Source organism: Patella vulgata, chromosome 7, assembly GCF_932274485.2.
Source record: "Patella vulgata chromosome 7, xgPatVulg1.2, whole genome shotgun sequence".
Taxonomy (NCBI): Eukaryota; Metazoa; Mollusca; class Gastropoda; family Patellidae; genus Patella; species Patella vulgata.
The window spans coordinates 50935801-50960626 of record NC_065885.2 but is presented as its reverse complement, the minus strand read 5'-3'; the positions used below and the strand labels follow the sequence as shown (position 1 = coordinate 50960626).

Below are 24826 nucleotides of genomic sequence, written 5' to 3'. Positions count from 1 at the left end.
ACTCTCACACCAGTGTCTGTTTGAAGACGAGCGCTGATCTGATTTGCTGTGATGACACGATTTCTCAAGGCCAAGGTACGGATAAATCGATCCTGGGCTTGAGTTGTCGCCCTTGGTCGACCTGAGCGTGGTCTGTCCTGTACAGATTGTGTATCACGGTATCTGGACCATAGCCTGCTTATGACAGACTGAGAAACATTCATCGTCCGCGCCACAACCGCCTGTGTTGTGCCGATCTGTAGCATGCCAAGGGCACGTAACCTTTCATTTTGGGTAAGCCGACGCATATCAAAATTTGTTTTCTGGTCACTAAAACAATTAAACTGATGTTTCCACCCTGGAATTCAATGCCACAATGACTGTAACATTCAAAGTCAGAGTCGTGCAAATCTTGGGTTGGACCCCCATGATGATCCCAAGCATCACCTGCATTCCATGCGGTAGCTATTGGTGCGTTTGGGCGTCACATGTAACTGGAAATGTTTCTTCTGTTAGGTTCTATAGTGACTTTTTTCGTAGTCATTTGCATATTTTAGTATTATGCCCCCAAAATCAAATATCCCCTACTTTATTTGAATAGTATACAAGCCCAGAGATTACATATCGATGATATTTTGACTTTGTTCTATTAATTAAATGCTAAATAATCACTTTGGGTACATTTTATCATGGGTTAAGTGGGAAAATTGTACATTGATCGTATTATTAACACATCCCACTGGGGTATTTGGGATATACTGAAGAAACATTATTGTGTGGGATCAAGGACGTCAGTATAACCCTTCCCGAGGCTCTAGTAAGGCAATGAACGTTTAACAAAATGACTGTATCTGCTTATATGAGGTACTTTTCCGATGGTTTGAAATTTGAGGTAGTTTTTTTAAGATTTAGTTTTCTAAAGGTTGGAAATTTTACCGGAAGCGACATTCTAACCCCACTCAAATTCATTTATCAAATTAGTTGAGAGAGATAATAATATCAGGCCACTGGTATAAATAGTTCGAAACACATCTTTTCTCGTTTGTAAGTCATTGACCAACAGCTTTTGATCGAATTACAACTGTTAACAGTTTCATTGACTTACTTCATCCGATTCCTTAGGAACACATTTAGTAAAGAACACGTGCTCCGATGATCTTCCTACCAATTCTTCTAAACCATCACAACATACGGCATCTGGCAAACATCGAGATTGTACATCAGGTTTAGAATCACCCATAACTACCCATTGAGTTTTTATTCCTTTAGGACAGCAGTCTGTGTGTAAATCTGTAGTATCCAAATTACCATTATTTGATCGACCCATGCGAGGAAATGCTAAATAACCCTGTAAATATAATCAGACATATACAGTCAGGTTACGATAGGCGCAATAGTAATACCCATAACAAATTATATCGTGTTAATAAATAAACTTAAACACGCATACGTTAATTCTTTTAAATATTATTCTGCAATAGTATATTATGCAATTAAAGATTATTGATGTATATATTCTAAGGTAAATCACCTTACAGTGTAAGTGACATGAAAAAATTCTAAAATAATTGATCCAAAATGAAAAATATCTCATCTATAATAAATAAAATGTAAATAAAATCTCAACACATTTACACGACATTTTACAGCATGCAGTAGCTATAACATATATATATATACTAATAAAAACAGATATTGCATATTACCAATGATGCTATAAATAAAGACATTTGTTTGTATTCTATTTGATGTTTTGCTCATCCATTTACAAATCTTTATATGTTCATCCAAACAATGAGTGCATTAGCTACTCGAAAGGTGGATGGCATTTGCTACCTATCTGCACATTCGTTTGATCTATGGTTCATAGGTAGTAAACCCTTGGACAAATTCAAATGGCATGATGAAACCTGTTAAGAGTTCCAATATTTCGTTTTATTATTCCTTTGAAATCCTATTTAATGTGGCCGTATGTGCTACCATAAAACATCTTTAAAGAAAACCAAATTACAATAGTTCCTAATTAGATCAACTTTTAAAAATGAAAAATGGTTAAAAAGTAAATTAAGAATAAAAGTTGTATAAGGGAAATGGGTTATTGTAAGATTAAGTTATGGGTTTAAAATATCTTGAAGTCAAATCTATAGTGAGAAGATAATATGGCGATCATTTATATATGACTCTAACAGAATGATAATATTGTTCAGTATATTCGGTATATTACATAATTTTCTAATGCGTAAAAAACACTATATTTAATGTGTGTATACAATACATGCTCAGATTTCTGAATAAAGTGTGGAGCACTCGACATTAATAATTTGAAATCGACACCAATCTAGATTGAATACTGTATTCATTACATATGATCTCAATATTTATTGGGGGCGGGGGTGGGGGGAATGGCCGAATGGTCGTATGGTTAGCACGTGCGCGCTGAATCATACGATCTGTCTTTGAGTCAGCTGGCGTGGTTTCGATTCCCCGGTTGTACATGACAAGGAGTAGGGTCGCCTGTCCAACCTCGTGGGTTTTCTCCGGGTCCTCCGGTTTCCTCCCACTGCTAAAGACCCCTACGCGCAAGCGAATTAATGAAATAAAATTGAACCAGGTGTTAGTCCCGAAATGACATAGTTTGTGTCAATAGGACGTTAAACCCATTTCTCTCTGTGTGTCTGTGTGTCTGTCTCTCTGTCTCGCTCTCTCTCTCGCTCTCTCAGTATTTATGCCATTATGCCGTTATAATATAGTAGGTATCAAATTTTGGTTTATTTTACTGGCATTACTAAACTTTAAAGTGGGAGTTAAAGTCGCCGAAAAGAACTTATTAATATATTTATTCAAATAACAGCATAGCATTAAAAGATTTATCGATAAATGCTCTTACATTGTAGGCCTACAGTATTAAAAGACAATGTGGATTGACGACGGGCATAGGTGACGTTGGGATACTGTAGGTTTATAACAACCCTAAGATCATCATTTCGTTTCTTAAATCTTGGTTTTAATGGAATGGGGATTAAAGACCGTGAGAATTCGGTTTCGATACCAACAGGTGATTAATTTTGGAGATCGTTCTGTAGCTTGTACTTTAATGGTTATGAACATTATTTCGACCAAACCAGAAGTTATTAGGCATACATTGACGATCACTGATGTGTAGAATATGCAGATCTATAACATATCTGTCTCCCTCGGTCACAATTTGCAATACTTTAGGCGATATTGGCCAAAAACACACGGTGATTAATAGACCGCAAATTGTTTAGAAGGTATTTAGCAGCATTATTATACCATTGCCCTAGCAAATTAACATTTTTGCTACAATCCTTATATGCATCAAACAGAAAGATATTCAATCACTGTGTTTATTCATAGGTGTGTACAATACGATAATGATAATTCGTGGTTCGTAAAAAGTGATAAAAACATCAAAATACAAGACACTTGCATACAACTTGATTAATGACTTATTTGCCACAGTGTGGAGTCGTGGACACATAATAAAACATAAAATAGAGCGAAAAGTCCATTACTTGTACCAAGAATATCAATACCTTGACACTATTAGACTAATATCAAAAAGTGGAATATTAATTAGAAAAATATTAATAGACAAAAGATCTCTAAATAAACAAATACTTTAAATTCACATATGGCGTGAGCAGGTCATTTTTATAAAACTTAAATGGAATATCAAAATATTATATACCCATGCCGGAAGTGTGAGTTTTATTTAGGATATTTGAATGTGATTGGGGAACAGGCTTAGCGTATGTAAACCCCCTCTCCTTGTCAAGTATAAATTGACAACACCTAGGGGAGTTGTATTTTAACTGAAACGTTATACCTACCACCCCCGACCTAATGTAAATGCATATAAACTGGAGTATAGGCACCCCCTCACATACACATTTCCCTTGCGTTTCATAATAAGCTTAATATTCATCATCAGGCGCATAACAATATGTGCTTAATAACAGATAATGTGTTGCAATGTGAATAAACTTTATTTCTAAAATGTGACACCAATTGAAATGTGAAGAAATCCAAATATGTGAATACCATATTTTATAGCAATCACAATACTAAATTCTTACCCGGTTGAATTCAACGTGAATCGTTAAACAGCGTACAGTGTGAATACCATAATAAACTATACCACAAGATATTATTAACACTCGGTGAAAACCAATGAACATTGCAGTGTGAACGTCATTTTACATGGTCAAGTGATAATCGTTACACATGAATACCATTACACAATTAATAATCAAACATTTCACTGTGAAATATGAATTAAAATATTAAAGTGTAACAAAACATGCAGACTGTGTAGTCATTGGTGATGATTTCTCTTTACTCCAGTGCCGAGTGTGGTTTTGTTAAACTTAAAATTTAAATACCCCGCCATTATCTGTTAATACAAAAATACCATTTCCATTAGTTTCATTCATCAATATATATCCATCATTTGTAGAAGAAACAGTGTGGTTCGGACTTTCATTCGGTTCAATAATCAACCGTGAAAGGTCAGTTATCTCAGATCTGGGAAAGAAGTTGATCATCTGATTCTTCATTTGATCAGCTAATGAATCTAAATGTATTAAGGAGCCGTTAATGGGATTTTGTATCGAAAATAACTTTGATCTTTTTGAATAATTGGAATCATTGTCAGTTGCCAATCTTTCTCTCGGCATAGGGAATTTATTGCCCTTTCGAACTCTTCCACCTAAGGTTTGACTGGATATTTCCATTAATTGTGACTGATTAATCGTATCGGGTTGCTCGAACAGGAGAGGATCGCTTTTCTTCTGGAAGACATTTTTCGGATTCTGTTTTAAGTTTTCTGTTAATCTCGGCATAGGGAATTTACTTCTCTTATACGATCCTCGATGTTCAAATTTGTTGGAAATAACTGTTATCCTTGGCATGTGGAAAATTCGTTTTTCAACATTGCTGTGACTTGAATATATATTGTCATTTGTAGATATCCTTGGCATCATAAAATGTCTCTTTGTAGCGGAACTTTGATCAGATAGGTCAGTTATTCTTGGCATCATAAATTTACTTCTTTTAGACGAACTTTGATCAGATAGTGCTGTTATTCTTGGCATATGGAATTTATTTCTTTTAGAGAAACTTTGGGAGGTGTCCTCCGTCATTCGTGGCATGTGGAATTTACTTCTTTTAGAAGAACTTTGGTAGGTCTCCTCCGTTATTCTTGGCATATGGAATTTACTTCTTTTGAATTTGAAGGAACTCGATGGGAAGTTCTCCGAAAGTCGTGGCATATGGAATTTATCTCTTTTAGAAGAACTTTGGTAAGTGGCCTCTGTCATTCGTGGCATATGGAAGTTACTTCTTTTAGAACTAAAACTTTGCGGGAAGTTCGCAGTCATTCTTGGCATATGGAATTTACTTCTTTTGGAAGAACTTTGGGGGGAGTTCTCAGTCACTCGTGGCATATGAAATTTGCTCCTTTTTGAAGAACCTAGCTTCAACTGTTCCGTTAATCGAGGCATGTGAAATTTCGACCTCTTTACAAAATTTTGAGTCCAATAGTGTTCTTTTGTTACCAAGTTACTTATCCTTTCAGGTCCCTTGAGAGTAGAAAATTCTGTTATCCGAGGTAATGGGAACTTTTTTGTCCTTTTATCTGAAGATTGATTAGGAGGTTCTCGTATCCTTGGCATGGGGAATTTATTGTTATTTTTCTTCTCGGGTTTCGAGTATTCGTTATGCCCTTCAGAAACCGGTCGAAGCATGTCTGTAAAGCTTGGTTTCCGAGGAACACTCGCTATGTTATTAAAAGATCTTCTAGGAATGTCACTATGTAATAAATCCTTATTTGAAAGGCTCCCAAGGTGAGAATCAAGAAAAGAAAAACCGTTTAAAGTTTGGTTTCTTATTTGCAGTAAAAGTTTGTTGGTTAGTTGGATTAACATAGGTGCCGTGATCCCTTCAAGTTTGTTGATGAACATTGGCACAGACAAATTGTCAGTTCTTCTGGATTTATATGAACCACTGTTAGTATTCTGAAGGTTTTGATGGGGTTTATTCGTTTCAGTTTGAGAATAGAATTCCTTAAGATTATCCCACATTTTAAGATCAAGCACACTTCTCTTTTTCCTTTTGAATTTTGGCGGTACAGTCTCTGCCTGGGTTAGAAGTGACTTTTCTAGACCACTCTGCGCTTGATATTTAGATATCCCTTTCCCCTTCTTCCGTGGCATAGGGAAACCTCTTTCATGTATGTTGCTAAGCGACTGTAAACATATATAAATCAAACAGTAGATGCTAAATTATCTATAACAAATAATTGGCAAATCAATAAAAATCGATATAAAAAAGAAAACCCACCACCACCAACAACAACCCAACACAACTCGGAACGACATTTGACTTTCTGTCTATATCCCAAATTTTACTTTTGTACGAAAATAAAATTCACAATTAGAAATTCAAAATTTCTAACAAAAACAATAAACCCAAAATAGGAGATTCTTATAGAAAGAATTCATATAATTCTGTAAAAATTTAATAAACAAAATTACCAGAGTAGAATGTGTTTGTGCATAGGTGCATGGGTAATGCAGTGTTGTTGTGAATCGGTTAATATAATGAACCATTTTGGTTGTTTTCCAAAATGCGCGGAATAAATAACGCTTTACGGAATGCATTGAACAAAAACTGATAACAATAAAAACGAATCCAGATTTTATACACTAGTAATGAAATACCATCTGAATACATTACGAATGGAAGTGAACTATTTATATATATATATACATTTGAGTACACATTAAGTTTAAATCAAACATATTTTGTCAGCGTTTTATTAAAAGGTTTAACATTTTGTTCACAAACATAGATTTTTACTAGTTTTAAGAGACATTTAGGACGATTTCCGGTTTAGTTTACCATGGTAATTTAGACGGTAAAAGTGCTGAATAATAACTATATTTCTTGACATTATTCATTTATATCACAAATGTCAATTGTTTATATTGTTTTGATATACTAGTCTGACCTGATCATGTGATATAAAATCATGCTGAATTCTTTAAGTCAATATATTTGAAAATCTGACCATAAGAGTACTTCAATTTAAAATACATTTATCAAGCCCTTCACGTAATGCCCTGCATATTTCGTCATTTATTATTTAGATTAGCTACTGTCCCAGCTCCGGGCTTCCCAGATTCCTTGATAGAAAATATCATCGCGCTTTCTTGCGCTTTCCAGCTAAAATGTCTACCTGTGATAATTGAGTTGCAAAGTTCAATGTCAAGGTGGAGATCGCCATGTTTGATCTGAGTGTGTTTGTGTCACGGCCTCTGATTGGACAACGCTAATGTTGACGTGTCTATGGTAAAGGGAGATAACGTACCTATAAGTTCGGGGATTTCTGACTAATCTAGCTACGGCATGATATTGCAAAACTCGCAGTCGTTGCTTCAGGAATATGGAGTCTATCCTACGACTATCCAATTATTAAGCCAATCAGAAATAAGAACAATTTAGTTTTGTAATTTGAAATTTGACTAGCTATACAATACAAAAAATTGTGTTAAAGGATCCGTTCCAGATATCTTATGGCGTATCAAAAGAATGAATTATGCTTGTACGACTCTATGAAACCTTTTGAATGGATAACCTGTAAAATCTGGTACTGATCCTTTAACTTTCAACATCTATTAAATAACCTTTGAAATTCGGTCTCTTGTCGTCAGGGGAAATCGGTTATACATAATTTTCTACCCGAATAAAATTAAAGAGCACATAAGGTCACCAGACGACATTTCTGCATTTATAGCCAGTGGTCACTATAATACACTTTACGGCAAATTCACACCAACCTGATTTAAATTGTTCGACATATCACCGTTTTAGTATCAAACACCCGAGAATACTTTTCAATCTTTTAATTACAGCCTTAATCCGGTTGATTGACCGGTGACGTCACAATATACACTATTAAAGTCTTTTCACTATCCATACACACCACCAGTTGACTAGTGTATATTGACGGCTCAGTTAAAATACTTACTGACCTAATCATTACCTGATTGTGTAAGCTACAAATCACTATAATTCAAAGCATTTTTAAGAGCTGACATTTCTCGTCTTGAATTGTAATAGATTACATACTTTAGACTGGAATAATTTATAGTGAGTTTTAAAATGCCACATCATCGTTGTGTTGTTGAGAGGTGTGGAAATTCCAGCAAAGAAAAGGTACATAATGTACCGTCAATTCTCTTCCGTCCAAAGTAAAGACATTCTCGATCATGAACATAGACAATTCCTTTCTTTGATTTGTTTTATTATATAGAATGAGCTAAGAAAGATAGTGGAGATTCCATTGTTTTAAGAAGCTATGGAAATCTAGAGAAGAACTTTGTAACTTTTAAAAATTCGGTCTTATTGCCTGTGGGAAGGACAATCGCAGAAAATATTTTGGTTAATTCAAGTCGAGTGTTCGTTTACTTTACGTGTGCGTCAATGTGTATACACCAGTGAAGGCATGGGTTAGAATATCGCGAAGATTTTTCTCCACCCAAGCCGGGATTCGAACACCGGGCATTCTAGTAGAAAGTCCACCACCGTGCACCCCACAATAAAACAATGAAAAAACAAAATTATGTTTGAAATAGACCAGATTTCAATAGGTAGTATTTCCTCTACTTTATTATAAGCTTATAGTATCCATCTGGGTGTACATAGTTTACAATGAAAGATAATACATGAAATATAGTCAAGGTTATCAGGTACTTATGGGTATTGTTTTTTTTAAATATAAAACTGGGATGTACATATGGGGACGGGTTGTGCGGGTTAACATCGTGGAGAATTCTACTGCAAAATTTACCCTGAACAAAGAACTAATAGGCACTGGTTATTTACTGTCATTTTTTTGTTTAAGACATATTGCAAGACAACGAAACATACGTCAAGCAGTAGCTTAGTCGTTCGGACTATTTATGACTATTTTCATCTGTCTATTGTTTTGAAATACTGATTTTAATTACTAGAGCAATAACTCTACAATAATTGCCGGTCGATTCTGAGTTTCGATATGCTTAATCTTTAAAACTTGTCAGACATTAAAAAAACTTTAAAAACCAAAATCTAATTAATATATATTGATTGAGTTCCACATAGACTTTGTGAGTTTATAAATAATAGATGACTGGACGCTGCCTTAGCGTAATCGGAAAGACTGCGCTTTCATTGGTTGTTTACAGATATGACCCAGAGTGTGGATTGCTACATGTAGAGCAAAAACTCACAAGTAATTGATGCACTGCAAGAAATTCCAATAGGATTATTTCTACTGACTATTCAAATAAATCAAAATAGTCAAACACAACTTATCACCGGTAGAGGGATAACGATGAGTTGGATGGACCGTAGGACAAGGGTGACGACAATATTCCATCACATTAACACATGAGCGAAACCTTTTAAAGACTTAGAAGGCGTGAGCGGTAAATTGTAACTTTTGGTGTATTAAACACCCACAGAGGTTGAAAATCAAAATAATTTGCAGTAAAATTCTTTATGTTAGATATATATTGACGACCGCAAAACGTTTACCAATGAAATAATTTGATTTTTGAATCTCAAGACCAGTAAGCTTCAATGTAGTTTCTAATTGGACGAGCATTTTATCTCAACATAGGAATAAACCCCTCTATATGTCTGTCAATATTTGAATAATTAGCTTATATAGACCGAAAGGTAGATTTGACAAATTTCATTCGAAATAGATTTAAGGCATAGGCCGAGGTGGCAGACATTTCCTTGCAAATAAAACAGTTCCTATTATTCGAATTTAGGTTTAGTGTAATCTAGTACTTTCTTTCTGCCATTTTTCATTGGTTATCATTTTTGGTCTGTTAGTATTTCTGTGGAATGTGGTAAGAAAGGCGGGGTGGGGTATTGTGCGTTTTTGGCTAAAATAGTGGTTTAATGATATCATCAGTTCTGATTAAGGTTGAGTTTAATTCTGATTTGCGACATCGTTGTGCTGGAGTTCAGTTTTAGGGAAAGGATGTACTGGGTATAATGTGCGCATGCGCATCGTGTCTTAATGCCTACCATTTCGTCACCGCCTAAAGCACGTCTTCCACGCGGGAAAGCAAAAGCCTGGCCATTATATCGGCCATTTGATTTGTCATTAACTGATCTAGGCTGCAAAATATTTAAAATCATAATGAATTAATATGAATAAAAGAAAACATAAAAGCCCTTTCAAGCAACTAACACTATCTATACTAACTATATAAACCTATGATACAAAATCTAATAGTGTTCTAGTTCTAAACAAGTAATAATTAAATATAAAATCTAATTTTAAGTATAACTTAAAGATTCATTATGTAAGAACTTAATCTGCCTATAGAGGTCTTTTTTCTGGGTTCAAAATTCAACTTTCTAGATTATCAGATGACTAAGAAATTACGTGGATTAGACAATATCCGCCATATCTTCGTTAAATGTTAATCTGGAAAGTAGAGAACATTTAGTCTAATTCTTGCTCAGAATAAAGTAATTTGTTGAAATTTTCTATATATTCATTAACACTATCTATTTTAAAGTAATCATTGCAAATACCTTCCGCTCTTTTTCTAAATCTTACATAACGTATCTTTAAATGACTATATATTACACGTTACAGTCTACTATTGAAAGCCGTTGAGAGTGAATTTAGGAGTCTGAAGTTCCAGGTAGGCTACGCCTATGAGAAAATTATTAAACATGATTTAGCTAAAGAACAGTAAAGAAGAGAACAAAAAAGAGAAACTATGTTTATGAAATCTAATCTTACCGATCTGCCCATTCTTGGAAATGCCAAATAATTCTGAAACAGAAGAAACATTGAAATAATAAATATTGACTATTGTACTTTAATTCCAGTACGTTATCATTCCTTGTTGGTTGTCACTCTGTACACGATTCCTTGACTCTGATCACCTGAATGAAATCACATTGGTCTTCCACTTGACCCTCTACTAATTTAACTACCCTTGGTAGTCGTGGGACTATAATTGTCGTAACACTACAAAACCGAGACTATACACAATTGCCAATCAAATATTAGGTTTAGTCATAAATTTCGAATAAAAAGCAGCCAATGTACTTATGTGCCCAGATGGCCAAGATCACGTTCTTTGGAAAAGTCTCCACGTAATTCAAAATCTATATAAAAAACCGCCAAGCACGTGATTAGAGTTCTTCTGAGATTTAATTGCGACAAAATCGGTAACAGTATGTCAGATAAAAATGTGCATTTACCGTGTTGTGTGATGGGGTCTGAAGATATTTCTTTAATGGTTTCTATTTTTTTATTATTTTATGTCAGTTCCCAAAGCTACTCTATTGGTCGGATCAAGACAATTGATTCTTGTATAGAAAAGGCGATAAAAACAAATCTCGTCAAGAAATGTCTTCCACAATATTTTATCTTAATTTATAATGCTATGATACCCAAAACTACATGTACATAGAAAAAGAACGAATCGTGAAAACATTTGTCTGACTGACCTACATCACTCGAAAACACTTAAACGGGGCGCATATACAATAGAATGTATAAAACCAACAACTTAGAATTGCCTTGAGGATAAATAATGATGATGAAAAGAAAAACTGTAATTTAATATACTTCTAATAAAAAAACTGGTTGCAAAAACTGGTTGTAAAAGATGCAATATAACTTGACAGTAATCGAATGTTAATGTGGTATTGATGCTACTGAGTCGAACAAACCAAGGTCAGCCATATATTAAACATAAATTCTCACCATTTATACAGAGGGCGACAATTTATATCCAGAAGAATTAAATGCCCTTGACTCACCCACCCATCAAATTCGTCCAAAATACCTTTGAGATCCACATACATAAGACTGGACAAAATATGACCAAGCCTAAGATATGTGTTTTATTGTGTTTTGAGTTTCAGGAACATGATGGGATAGAGTATAAAAATATAATCAGGGTGATATGAAAAAGATATGAATGGTATTTCTTGGGATCTGATTTTATATACAGAGCAACCGAATCTTGAATATTTGATAATACATCTAAGTGCATTATTAATATTCCATGGTTTATATGGTACTTAATGTTGAAATTCCCACGACAATTTCACTGCGGTACGAAACACTTAATAACAATTAATTTAAATGTTCATCATAAGACAGATAATTGGGGAGCAGGTTGAGGGGGGGGGGGGAGCTCATTGAATTAGATACTGACTCACTAACCAGTTCGCTGGCGGTGTTAGCCGAGAACGATTCTCGACGTGCAGGAATTGATTGACAAGGCACGGCGTTTAATCAGTCCGGATGGAACGAAAAACCGTGTACACGTTGGTGTGCACGTAAAAGATCCCTTGGTAGCTGGGATTCATAATAAAAGGACTCCATAACGACGCTGTTCGGGCAACATTTTCTTCAAAGCGCACTGCATGGTGTTTGTCTGTCTTCATTTCCCCGGTTGGGACTTTTTTTAGATTGGCAATTCCAGACTTATGTTGAAAATAGTGAGACATTTGAAAACATTATAAAACTTTTAACCAAACATAATCGAGACCAATTTGGCATTTTATACCTAACGATGCAATGGCCTTTGTTTTGGAGACATCGTGGGGTGTTTAACTATCGGTATATATCGCGATTTATACCAATCTATATGAATTGTAAATAATACAAACAATGAACAGGAAAGAATAATGGAAACCATTTCCTGACTTATTGAAATTGACATATCTCTTAATTCTCCATTTCTCGTGTCTCTTGGGTACACCTTAATTCAGACAACATTTAACAAAATAACATTTTGGTGTCCGGTTTTCATATATGAATACAAATTGAAGTTATCAAAACATAAAACAAAATGTTTGAACAATATATTCAACCCCTAAGTGACGTGTAAGTCATAACGCAAAACTGGCCATTATTTTATACAACAATCTCCTATAGGCAGTCTCAACAGACATCCTAATAAAACTAGGTCCTGTGGTTAAGTCATTCCCTCAATTAACATGTTACTACAAGACACACTTTTCTGTCAATTCCCAATATAAATTATTCTTTATATAAATTGGAACCAGAAATGACCAGATGGCTCACTCAAGTATATATAGTAAGAGACTTGGTTTTTAAAAGTTCAGTTGTAAATCGGTGAAAAAGAATATCTTTAGATTTGATTGATAGCGTTGTTAATATTGATTTTGATTTTAGTATAATTCAATAATGCTCTTGTTAGATCCGTTGCACACTTTGTAGTCTTTACTAATTATTCATATCAAAGATCAATAAAAAAAATGAAATAGGATGTTATGGGAAATGATTCTCAAGAGTTGCGACCTTGTCTTAATTAACTTGTAAGTATTTTATAATTTATAGAGAAGTCAATCAAAGTGGATTAATTTATAGGCAGTTCTTTGGTATCAGTAGGGAAAACCCTTTGATGGACCTCGTCGTAAAAGATGCGCCATTATCAGTGAATGTCATAAAAATATCGAGACATCCCTGTTATCAGAAACCAAATTGTTTATTGTTATGTTGTACTGGAAACCTGCTATTTAATTCAATCTGGTTTAGTTTTTTTGTCCGATCTGATCTCAAGAACGCATCTGTGTTCACATTGACGTATGTTCTCTCTTTATCATTGGGTGTTTAATGTGTAGGCCGACATTAGTCAGCTAATATCGTTATCTGGAAGACCATGAATAGCGGATTTCTGAGAACGCAAAAATCTAATATCTACGAGCGTAAATCGTTTTAGGCGCCGCAAACATAATCCTTGATTTGAGAATTAACTCAAATATCAATGGTGGGCCCTTGCTTAACATTGTGTTGTCATCATATTTGTTATAGACACCCTGCAGTAAAACCACATTACACAATTACAATGCAGCTTTACGACTGGATAATCGGCTTAGTTAGAGTTCCATGACGAATGTACTCGGATGCTTAGATTTATTCTCGTGATTCAAATATAACCACAATAAAATCCCTACAGTGATAAATTGGTTCCAACTTTAATCTTTCCATTGAATTAAATTTGCCTGGTTTTGAATGAGATTTGGAGAATTGTATTATTTTTTATTTTTCATACAATCGGTTGAAATAGAATGTACCAGTATTGATATCTTATCCACAATGAGTTAAATTGCAATAGAAAATAACATATTTATACGTACAGACATCTTCGTATTACGTGTAGAATCGTATAATTAGTTGGTTTTGAGTTAAATGTATTCACACATTGACATTGCACAGGGCATACTTTATACAAAGTGGGTATATCATGTCAGAAGTTAAAATATATAGTTTAAGACCATACACAATCCAGAAAACTGTTATTAACAGACTTTTGATTCATAACTTATTCAGATCGACCAATTCTAACTGACAGATGCATTATGTAAGATTTAGATAAAGAGGTGGCAATTCTTTGCTATTATTTTTCAAAATATATAATGGAAAATGAATATATTGATAATTTCAGCTATGATAGAAGTTACGGGTGGCTACCTTTATCGGATTTCAAACAGCGGATGTATAACTGTTATCAGGCCTTACATCGGGAGTCGCCGTGATCGATGTCATACATTTCGGTTTGGGCGCTCACTACAACCGTGTGTGTGTGTGTGTGTGTGTGGGGGGGGGGGGGGTGAATGGTTAGCGTGTGCGCGCTGCATCATAAGGTATGTCATTGTCAACTGGCGTGGTTTCGATTCCCCGGTTGTACGTGACAAGGAGTAGGTCGCCTGTCCAGCATCGTGGGTTTTCTCGGAGTCCTCCGGTTTCCTCCCACTGCTAAAGACCCCTACCCGCGAACGAATTATTGGAATAAAATTGAACCATATGTTAGTCCCAAAATGACCTAGTTTGTGTCGAGTGGTCGTTAAGCCCCATCTCTCTCTCTCTCTTTCTCTCTCTCACTGCAAGCCTTTCTTGACGATATGGTGGAATTTCTCTAATCCACTCAATACTCAAACCATCCGATAGTCTAGAGAGTTGGCCATGGGCTTACCACTTGAATAAATGCCTAAATATTTTTTCTATAGTGTGAAGCTAGTGTGAAGCTAGATACACACCCTGCAGGAGGCAAGTTTAGAAGTATTTTCACATCGCCAGCTGTAGATGTTTTAGACAAACAAAATAATAATAATTTGGTTAATTAAAATTTGTCATTTAATCCAGCCCATCCACCTTGAATGTTTATTTACATTTGGGTGTGTTTAATTATATAACAACAATAGTTTTTACTTTAAAGTTGTAGATGTTTTAACTCTTGAGAATTTTATGGACGATCTGACATGTTGAGCCTATATTGAACGAGCAATATATTTTCAGTTTCCTAAATCAGTATGGAAATAAATCGATCACCATGTTCTAATACAGCACCAATATTAAACTGAAGTAATAAAACTATAGTTGAAAATGAACACAGTTTACTATAAAAATAAAATGTATTTATGAGAACTGTGCAGTAATTACTGTTTGTACACTCGTTCAACTAATCTGGTGTGTGAAGCCATCACTGGTATTATTATATACGACCATATATTAATGACTGTGTTCCAAGTCAACACATATCAGCATTGTTTGATGAATATTTGGTAAATATTTAATGAAAAAAATCTTCAAGCATTGTCACAGTGTCATAAAAATCAGCACAGCAACGGTAATGTCGTCACGTGAATAAGGATTGCTATAACCCATTTATATTGAAAACGAAATGGCGATTACGCTGATCAAAAGTCGAAGCATTATAACCTAGATGCATATCTGCATATCACCAATTCTCACAGTATTGTACAAATCTTTCATACAACTCAACTAAATTAGTTTTACACAATTATTTTTTTCCTCGTTTTATCAGGTACACCACAGGGATTGTTTAAATATTTTCCCAAAAGAGGAAGTAAGCTAACCGCGTAATCTCCACACTTATGTGTTATTTCACAAAGAGAGGCCAAGTTTTTCTGGAATATTATATCAGGACAAATAAATTATTTCCGATTCTGTAATTATCTGTAGCCAAAAAACCCCCCGAAAACAACACGGTGCCAATTCTAGTTCACTGTGGCCACTTATAATTTTACCACGGAAAATAAAACCTTATTTACAATAAATTTCCACAAATGACATTTATATACCTTGTATTATCAGAGTTCACAGATCTTAACTTCCGACATTATTTATTTTACGGAGCGATTTTGGTTTGGCTTTAGAATATATAACAGTCATTATTTTGTAGAGTCAATCATCATTAATTTAAACAGATATGATTAGGAATGAAGTGAGAAAGAGCCTGTGAATATGATAGGTTCCGTGGTCTCTAAACAAGTTAATGTTCTCGCGTCGTTTAGGGGCCCTGTTTAGCCTCGAATTCTAGTCGTTTTTCATAAATTGGTAACATTCCACAGGATATACTCTAGAAAGCACTATTTACATTCATTTTTTCAAAACAATTTTCGTGTCTGGTGAAAGAGAGCCCCCATGAACGCCCCTTCTATAGCTGAATATGATATTATAACAAAGTTTTTTTTACACTCCATGCAGTAACAGGTAATGACTTATTTCTCATCAGATATAAGCATAACTATCGAATATAGCAGCCAAACGACTCTTTTAACCAGACCGATTTTCAATAATATTCTAATATTAATGACGGATTTTGTCCCATCATCCTAGCTCATGAGGAATATCATCGTACGCTTCGTTTTGTTAGTAAAGATAAATTTTATACTTTTAGGTTCTGATAGATGGTTTTTATTTCAAAAATAATAAATAAACGATAAAAAAAAACCAAAACAATAAAGGTTCTTGGACCTGAATTTGATCAAAGAATGAGCATTTTGACCATTTACCAACAGAGTTTCTTTAAAAAAGAAAACCAGGAATGCTATGTGTATCCACATTCGATCACTATTACGATGAACTCTTCACTGTAATAGTGCGATTAAAACCTTTTATCATTGATCGAAGAGAGGGTGTGAAAAAATATTCGATCGATAATTTATTAAAAAGAGACTTTCTTTTTTGTTGACAGTGTCACATTAAATGTCGATATTTAATGTAAGTAATTAAAACTCAAGCCTATTATTTAATCGCCCGAAGGACTGTAATAGGATATCTGTGATAAAGGACCGTAAAGGTATATTCTTGGTGTGATTTACATGTAATTAATTATATAACCGACAAAAGACAGTCCTGAATAGACTTGGTAACCAATAGCAAAAAAAAAAAAAAAAAAAAAGAAAAACAGAAAAAAGAAAGAAAAAAAGTTCACCCGAATAGAATTCTAATTTCAGTTAAGATTAATGTGGTTCACTCCATTATTTTCCATATTCTGAAAATGCAGTTTTATCCGAAGATCTTCTGAAATTGTATTCTTTATTCCCCACTCCGCGGAGGGGAACTCTCCCACGTGACCCCCCACACTTACCTAGAATTTGATTCTTGAGAAATGAAATCATTCTTTGAATAATGGTCCAATACACATTCAAAATGGAATTGTTAAAATTTCTGTTTAGATGAAACAGTTGAATTTCTCGGCGGCTCTCAGACTCAGATACGGGCATATTTATACGCTATCATTTATCCGTCAATAAATGGCTTGTGAATGTAGGGGCTACACTTTTTGACGAATTCCATTGATATTCAGCGTTCCGCGATATTTCGTACATAACGTTATAAAACGCTGCAGCAACCCACTATAAATTGTCTTTCAATGCAATAAATCTGTTTTACCAAAACATTCCCATTTTTCGCGCTAGACTAATAACATAATGTAAAATGGCTATACCGTTTTAGAGTGTATCCATTAATTCGCGATAAAAAAAATAATAAACCTTACCTGAAAAATCTTTAACAAAAAACATGGTTAAACGAAAGCACGAGCTTCGTGTTTTTAAAATTTCTTTTACGGTGAATGACAAGTTTTGTAATTTGCATTGTGGTGGTAGTTAATTCCCCTTGTCAGTTCTTGTTACTTCTTGATCCTGTCACTTGTAGTATCAGTCATTAATGGCTTAATAGTACTGATTGCCACTCAATAGAAAGTCAAGAAATGGGAATCTTCTTTTTTTCAATTACAACCACTTACATTCACACAATCTGTAACTGTAGTACAAGTAAACTGCCAGAATTTATAAATTAGAAAACTTCCATCCGGGTTAATGGAAAGTGGGGCATTTTAAAACTTCCAAATATAGTATATGCCTTATGCCTTATTCTAGGCTGAGAGATATGACAAGTATCCCATCAATACAGAACATACAGCATATTTCTTGAATTTAGAGAATTGGTGTCGATGATAACATACACAAGTTGTAATCTCTGAGTGCTTCAATGAGTAAAGCGCTGACTCACTAATCAGGGGGTTTCCGGGTTCGATCCCGGTGTTAGCCAAGAAAGTTTCCAGTTCGATTTCTCCTTGTCAGTGGTACAAGATGGTGAGCCCGGCAAGGAACAGCGTCTAGTCGTTCGGGTGAGACAAAAACCGAGATCGCGAATCTTGGCGTTTACGTAAAAGAACCATTGACAGTTGAATTTCAATTTCTATTTCTCCCATTGCGCACTACATGGTGTATGCCGTATGCCCGTATTCAGTATCCCAGTCGGAGCAGAAACGTAGTACATTAAACCGCCCGTCATTCACCCATTGAATGCTCGATAATCCTACAATGTCAGGCCTAATGTGTATCAAAGTTTTGTTAAGTTGAGAAACTCGATATTCCATATGACAATTATAGAATATAACGTTTCTTGGGTCTAGAAATGAAATGAAATGGGGTTTAACGCCATACTGTTCTGCTCTGATCTTGTGTTTATAGACTAGATATTCAATCAGTATCGATCATGCAGTATATGTTTCTTGAATGTATAAACTCAATATTCCATTCATATAAACCATATATAGTAATTTTTGTTGATGTTAGATACTCGAAATACGAAACCACCCATATTCAATTTCTTGATTCATTATTCCATTAATATCCATTATTATATGATATTTCTCAAGCTCACTGACTCAATATCATATGGCATGTTTTCTTTGCTCTATTAAGGTAAAAAAGTTGTTGTGTTTATTATATCTTGAGACAGACATGCTCCACTGATATCGATTATATACATATTAATAATTAATATATATATATTAAATGGCATTCAGTAGAGATATAACAGTAATAACAACACACAACTTTATGGGTCTGCTACTTAGAAAATCTTATATAGCGCCAATCCAATAATCTTACTCCTCGCTGTTTTATAAAGATACATGTATTGAAAATGAAATGAAATGGTACGTGTTAACGTCCCACTGTTCTGTGCCTATACTGGGCTAATGAAGACGGGCATACGCTATGAGGGAAATTCAGACCGGGCAGCGGCACTATTTGCCTACTCTTATATCGCATTCCAACTGCCACGGGATCTTTTACGTGCACGCCAATGTACACACGGGACCTCGGTTTTTCGTCCCACCCGAACGACTAGACAGCTGTCCTTGTCAGGCCCTCCGTCCCGATGAACTTTCTCGACCAATGCAGGAATCGAACACGCGACCTCCAGGCTAGCTAGCCAGCGTTTTACCCACTTAGCCACCGTGGCTCCCAACAGTATTCGAACTCTGCATGAAATAAACTAAGAAGTAGTAAATTCTTCAAGTTGGTGTTTTAAAATGTATTAATCTTTATTAAGCTTAAACAGAAAATGTTTAATTCTCGCATTGCTACATCGTTTTGATTGTCAGACTATAAATTTCTAGTTGCCTTATATTATCATACGCCCTTACTCTATTCTATGGGCGCGTGGAAATTACGAGATTTGTTATGTAAATGATACATGTTTATGTGGTTTTATAAGTATAATTAAATAGTTAATGATATCCTGTTAGAAGGTATTCAATCAAATTATAGTTCAAGTATAGTACATATCAATCATCTGACAAGGAAGAGATGTCAATGTGAAGCTATTCTGTAACCCACGAAATGTATAGTATAGTGAATTCTGTCCAAACGTCCGAAAAATTAAATCCTTGGGAAAACTCAAATAATTGAAATGTTTCCAAGAAAAACAAAATGTCAAAATACATTAAATTTGAACGATATTTTAAATACCACGAGTTGTTCTAGATATTTATCAGAACAAGAACAAACCTCATTTCCTGTTTCAGAAAGCATTACATGTATATAAACAATAGTTATTGATTAATTCAACAAGTCTATATTTACAATATATTTTAGCTGGCTGTATTAATGTTTCGGGAAAGATCATATATTAACTACACTCATCCATAATGGTTTAGGTGTACTCTACTTTGCTGTATAACTTAAATCATCGGTTACTATAAACAATATTATGTACATGAAGAGCCCAGGGGAAGAACGATCTAAGTCACTTTTTCAATGAACCCCAATTAATGGCGCCGTCCTGTAGCAAATTGCATAAGCTTTCTGTGGAACAATCTATTTCAGGTAAAAACGATCGGAATCACATAGAACCAAAGCCTTTCTGAAATGGCCTCCGGAACAAATACAAGTCCACCACACCCTTTATTTAACCTTAATTTGCCTGAAAAGTTGAAGTCAGTTGTACTGGTAATTATGATTCGTATTAAAGATCATTTTGAAGTTGTAATTAAACCCACTCGTTGTTATGTTCGCGTCAAACATTCTCATCTAAAAGTCTGTTTTGCCTTTTATGCGAAAAGACAAAAATATGACTTAGATCGTTCTTCCCCCGGACTCTTCACATACTATCACCTTTGGGAAATCATTTACACAGGTGATATACCTGTAAGAAATGAATACATATACATAGTCGGATATAATTCTAGGATTTGTTGATAAACGGTTTAATCCAGTACATTCCACCCTACATGCTCCGATCTGGGCTAATGAAGACGGGCATACGTCATACAGTGGCACTGTGGCCTACTCTTATATCGAATTCCAACTGTACACGGGACCTCGGTGTCCTTGTCAGGCCCTCCGTCCTGCATCACTGACAAGGCGGAACCACAATGGAAAATCTGGATGAACTTTCTCGGCCAATGCAGGGATCGAACACCCGACCTCCTGGCTAGCGAGTCAGCGTCTTAACCACTTAGCCACCGTGATCTCGGTATGTCTTCAACATCTCCTTACCTTCACAGAAAATACATGCCGGTGCACCCCACAAAGAAATACACTGAATACCCCGCACCCCACCACCCATTTCCGACCAAAGCAATAACAAATGGCCCAATGCGACGGATTGAAAACAAGATTAAAGAATATCAAAAGTGTTACAGTGAAAAGAACATCTACTTTCGATTTTTGTGAAAGATAATAAAAAATTACGATTGTATTCATGACATTTCTAAACTTCCAGATCATTATGTCGGAACCCAGGCCACACCGTTCAATCAAATACAGTATGTATTAGATCAAGTAAAAGGATCTGTGAAACGCAATGTCAATAATAAGTGGACTTCCCAATAAGGAATTTGAGAATATTTAATACTTGATTAATAATACAGTACCAAGCGTTAACTATTACATCGCATGAAAGTAATACTTGTACTGGATTAGGATAATACGGAAGCCCATTAGGGCCAATCTTATGAAAAAAAATTAAAAATTCTGAATACTAAGTAGCCCATGAGTAATTTATCTCACGGTCGTCATACGCTGATTTATCGAATAGCCAGGTCAACGTGGTACTTTATTTTATGTTACCGAATCGGTACATTCATGTCATGCTCCCATTAATATCATTCGTTATTTTCATGCCTCCAAGTGAAATGAAATGGGGATTAACGTCCTACTGTTCTGCTCCGATTGGGCTAATGAAGACGACACTGCGGCCTACTCTTATATCGAATTCCAACTGCACGTCAATTGTATACGTCCCATCCGAAAGACTAGACAGCTGTCCTTGTTAGACCCTTCGTCCTCAACCACTGGCAAGGGGAAACTACGGTGGAAAATCCCAATGAACTTTCTCGGCCAGCACCTCCAGGTTAGCGAGTCAGCGTCTTACTCACTTACCCACCGTGGCTCCTTCATGTCCCCATTAAAAGCATAAAGACCATACTCTTATTAACTCCATACTCCAACCAAATTCATACACGCATTGGTAGCATTTATTAATATCACGATTTATCAATTTCATGCTCTCCTAAAAGCCACATAACACTAATCATATATGTAAAGGGAATATGCTAAAAATTTCAATCAAATTACTTCACTCTGAACCGAGAAAACAACATTTTAATAACAATGTAGCCTCGGTTGTCATTGTTACCGTTGTTAACAAACAATGTCTCGATTATCCACTTTTACGGTTAATCATCAACGGTAGTTTGACAGCAGATATGATTCAAATCTGTTAAACATCGGAGGCATTCGATGGCATCGAGAGTGTGAATAGTGTCTTGTCATGTTAATAAAATAGGTAGATTTAGCCCTTGCATAATGTATATTTAATAAGAACCGACATACGTATATTTAGGTAATAGTTTGTCACATTTCTTTCCTTTTCGTTCGTTTTAACTTTAAACATATAAGTTTGGTCGTTTTGGATTAGTGCCGTTTCGTCTATACCCCTTTTAAACAAGCTGTTGCCATCTTTACGTTTCGCTGAACCCCTTTGACGCGCCTCTATTTAATTCGATTGAATCCAAGTCTGCAAATTATCTATCGTTTCGATCTTGATTTTGATTTCTTTAATAATCAATTTGTGTACTTTCTAGCATGGATTAACAATATTTTACGAAAAATATTAATGGCATTCCGTGGCTTTGAGGAGATCATGAAATCAATGAATCATTAATAAATGATATCAATAAGAGTATGAAGTTGGTGGGGCTATGAAATTAACGAGAGTATGAACTTAATGAGTGGTTTTTAATGAGGGCATGAAATAACAAATGATATTAATGGGAGCATGACCTGAATGTGCCGATCCCGTAACATAAAAAAGTACTTCGTTGACCTAGCTATCCGATAAATCAGTGCAGGGCGACCTTGAAATAAAGTCGTTAGAACACATTTTTTATTCATTTGATTGACCATAATGGTCTTCCGTAGGATAGCGATTTAAAAATGAAATGTGGTTTTACGTCCTACTGTTCTGCTCCGACTGGGCTAATGAAGACGAGCATAAGCCATACAGTGTGCTACGAGGGAAATCTTATATCGAATTCCAGCTGCCAATGAATATTTAATGTGCATGCCAATGTATACACAGGAGCTCGTTATTTTGTCTCACCCGAACGACTAGATAGCTGTCCTTGTCAGACCCTCCGTTCTGCAATACTGAAAATGAGAAACCACGTCCGAAAATCCAGCCTAGCGAACCAGCGTCTACCCATTTAGCCACCGTGGCTCCCGTTTCTGCCAGTTATATTTCTCGAAGAAATCCCGTTTAAAATAGGACTCACAATAGTAAATAAGCATGCTTGAATTGAAAGGAACAATAAAAATAACGCGTTTTTGCTACTCCATTTAAGTTGTTCCTGACATCAGCCCAGTCAATGGGGATTACTTTCCTGATTAAATATAAGTAGTCCCTACTCAACTGTGACAATTCAACATTTAATTACTTATATTTCATTTTTAAAATAAATAAACGTGATGGAGAAGGTGTGTTAATGAAATTATCAATGTTCGACATTTAATAGAATGCAGGTCACGGGTAGATTAATATATATCATTATTCATCTAGAATGCAGGTCACGGGTAGATTAATATACATCATTATTCATCTAGTTCAAATTCTGGTCAAACGATTATAGATGTATGTGGTTAGTATGACCACTCAGAAATATTAATTTTATAGATTCATTGAGTAAATGAGTCGTCATTAACCAGCCTTGAACTATATTAATTGTTAAATATACATATTAATTGTGAAACTCTAAGAAGTTAAGTTCCATTACATGAAACTCTCCTAAGTGGTCTTGGTAGGGTAATTACCCACCCCTCACACACCCTATTAACTTCAATGTTAAATCCACAAAAGGGATTTATAGGTTGTGAAGTCATTTTTGTATAGGCATGATTCCTGTATTTTGGTTCTTACTGAGAACTCGTTGTAACCGTGTGCAGTGTTACATAAAAAAATTATTTCTCAGTTGAAATTGGTTTCCTTTCGGTACAATGTCCAATTAAACTATCTTTGATCTCAGTATTCTTCACATTCACTTGACAGACATCTTGACAGTGATTATAAGGTGTCACCGTAAAGATGAGTTGACGCCAGATTGTGTTGGATTTTATATTAGTTTAACGTAAAAATAACTGAACCGATACTGTCACGTTGGTATAATGCCAGTACATACGCGTGTACCCGTGTAGTCGCAAAAGCACTGTTAGAATATACAGTGCCGAGAGGTTTAGGAATGTATTTAATAAAAGCTGTTGGATTAAAGCAGAATGTGGTGCTTTATGATTACTAGAATCCATTCCAATGTTGTTAATTTTAGCTTGTAAAATTTTAATGTTTAATATGTTCTTACTGGACAGTCGGGACGCTAAATACTTAACCTAAATTGAAAAATTACAAATTACGGAAATCATTGATGTCTTGCAGTAGAGTTAAAGGGAATTTTCTTTTAGCGTAGTATGTCTTGCGATAGAGTTAAATGGACACTTCTTTTTTTAACGTACTATGTCTTTCGATGTAGTTAAAGGGAAACTTTTATTTAACGTACCCGCCGTTATGTATTACACCTGCAAAAGATCAAAAGATGGATGGATGAGCTATGACGTTACTTCGTGAAAGTGGTTGACTCGGTGGTTGACGCTCCGTACTATTATTAAATTA

The 24826-nt window shown here is 35.1% G+C and overlaps 1 long non-coding RNA gene across 1 annotated transcript in view; it reads right to left on the bottom strand.

Annotated features, from left to right (window-relative positions):
* Positions 1–1218: 1218 nt before the first annotated feature.
* Positions 1219–24826, bottom strand: part of LOC126827943 (uncharacterized) — a 36739-nt gene continuing 13131 nt past the window's right edge. Inside the window, exons 2-3 of the long non-coding RNA XR_007682897.2 lie at positions 10817–10849; positions 1219–1327 (exon numbers count right to left, since the gene is read on the bottom strand). This is a non-coding gene — a long non-coding RNA (uncharacterized LOC126827943). The remainder of the gene's footprint in view (positions 1328–10816; positions 10850–24826) is intronic.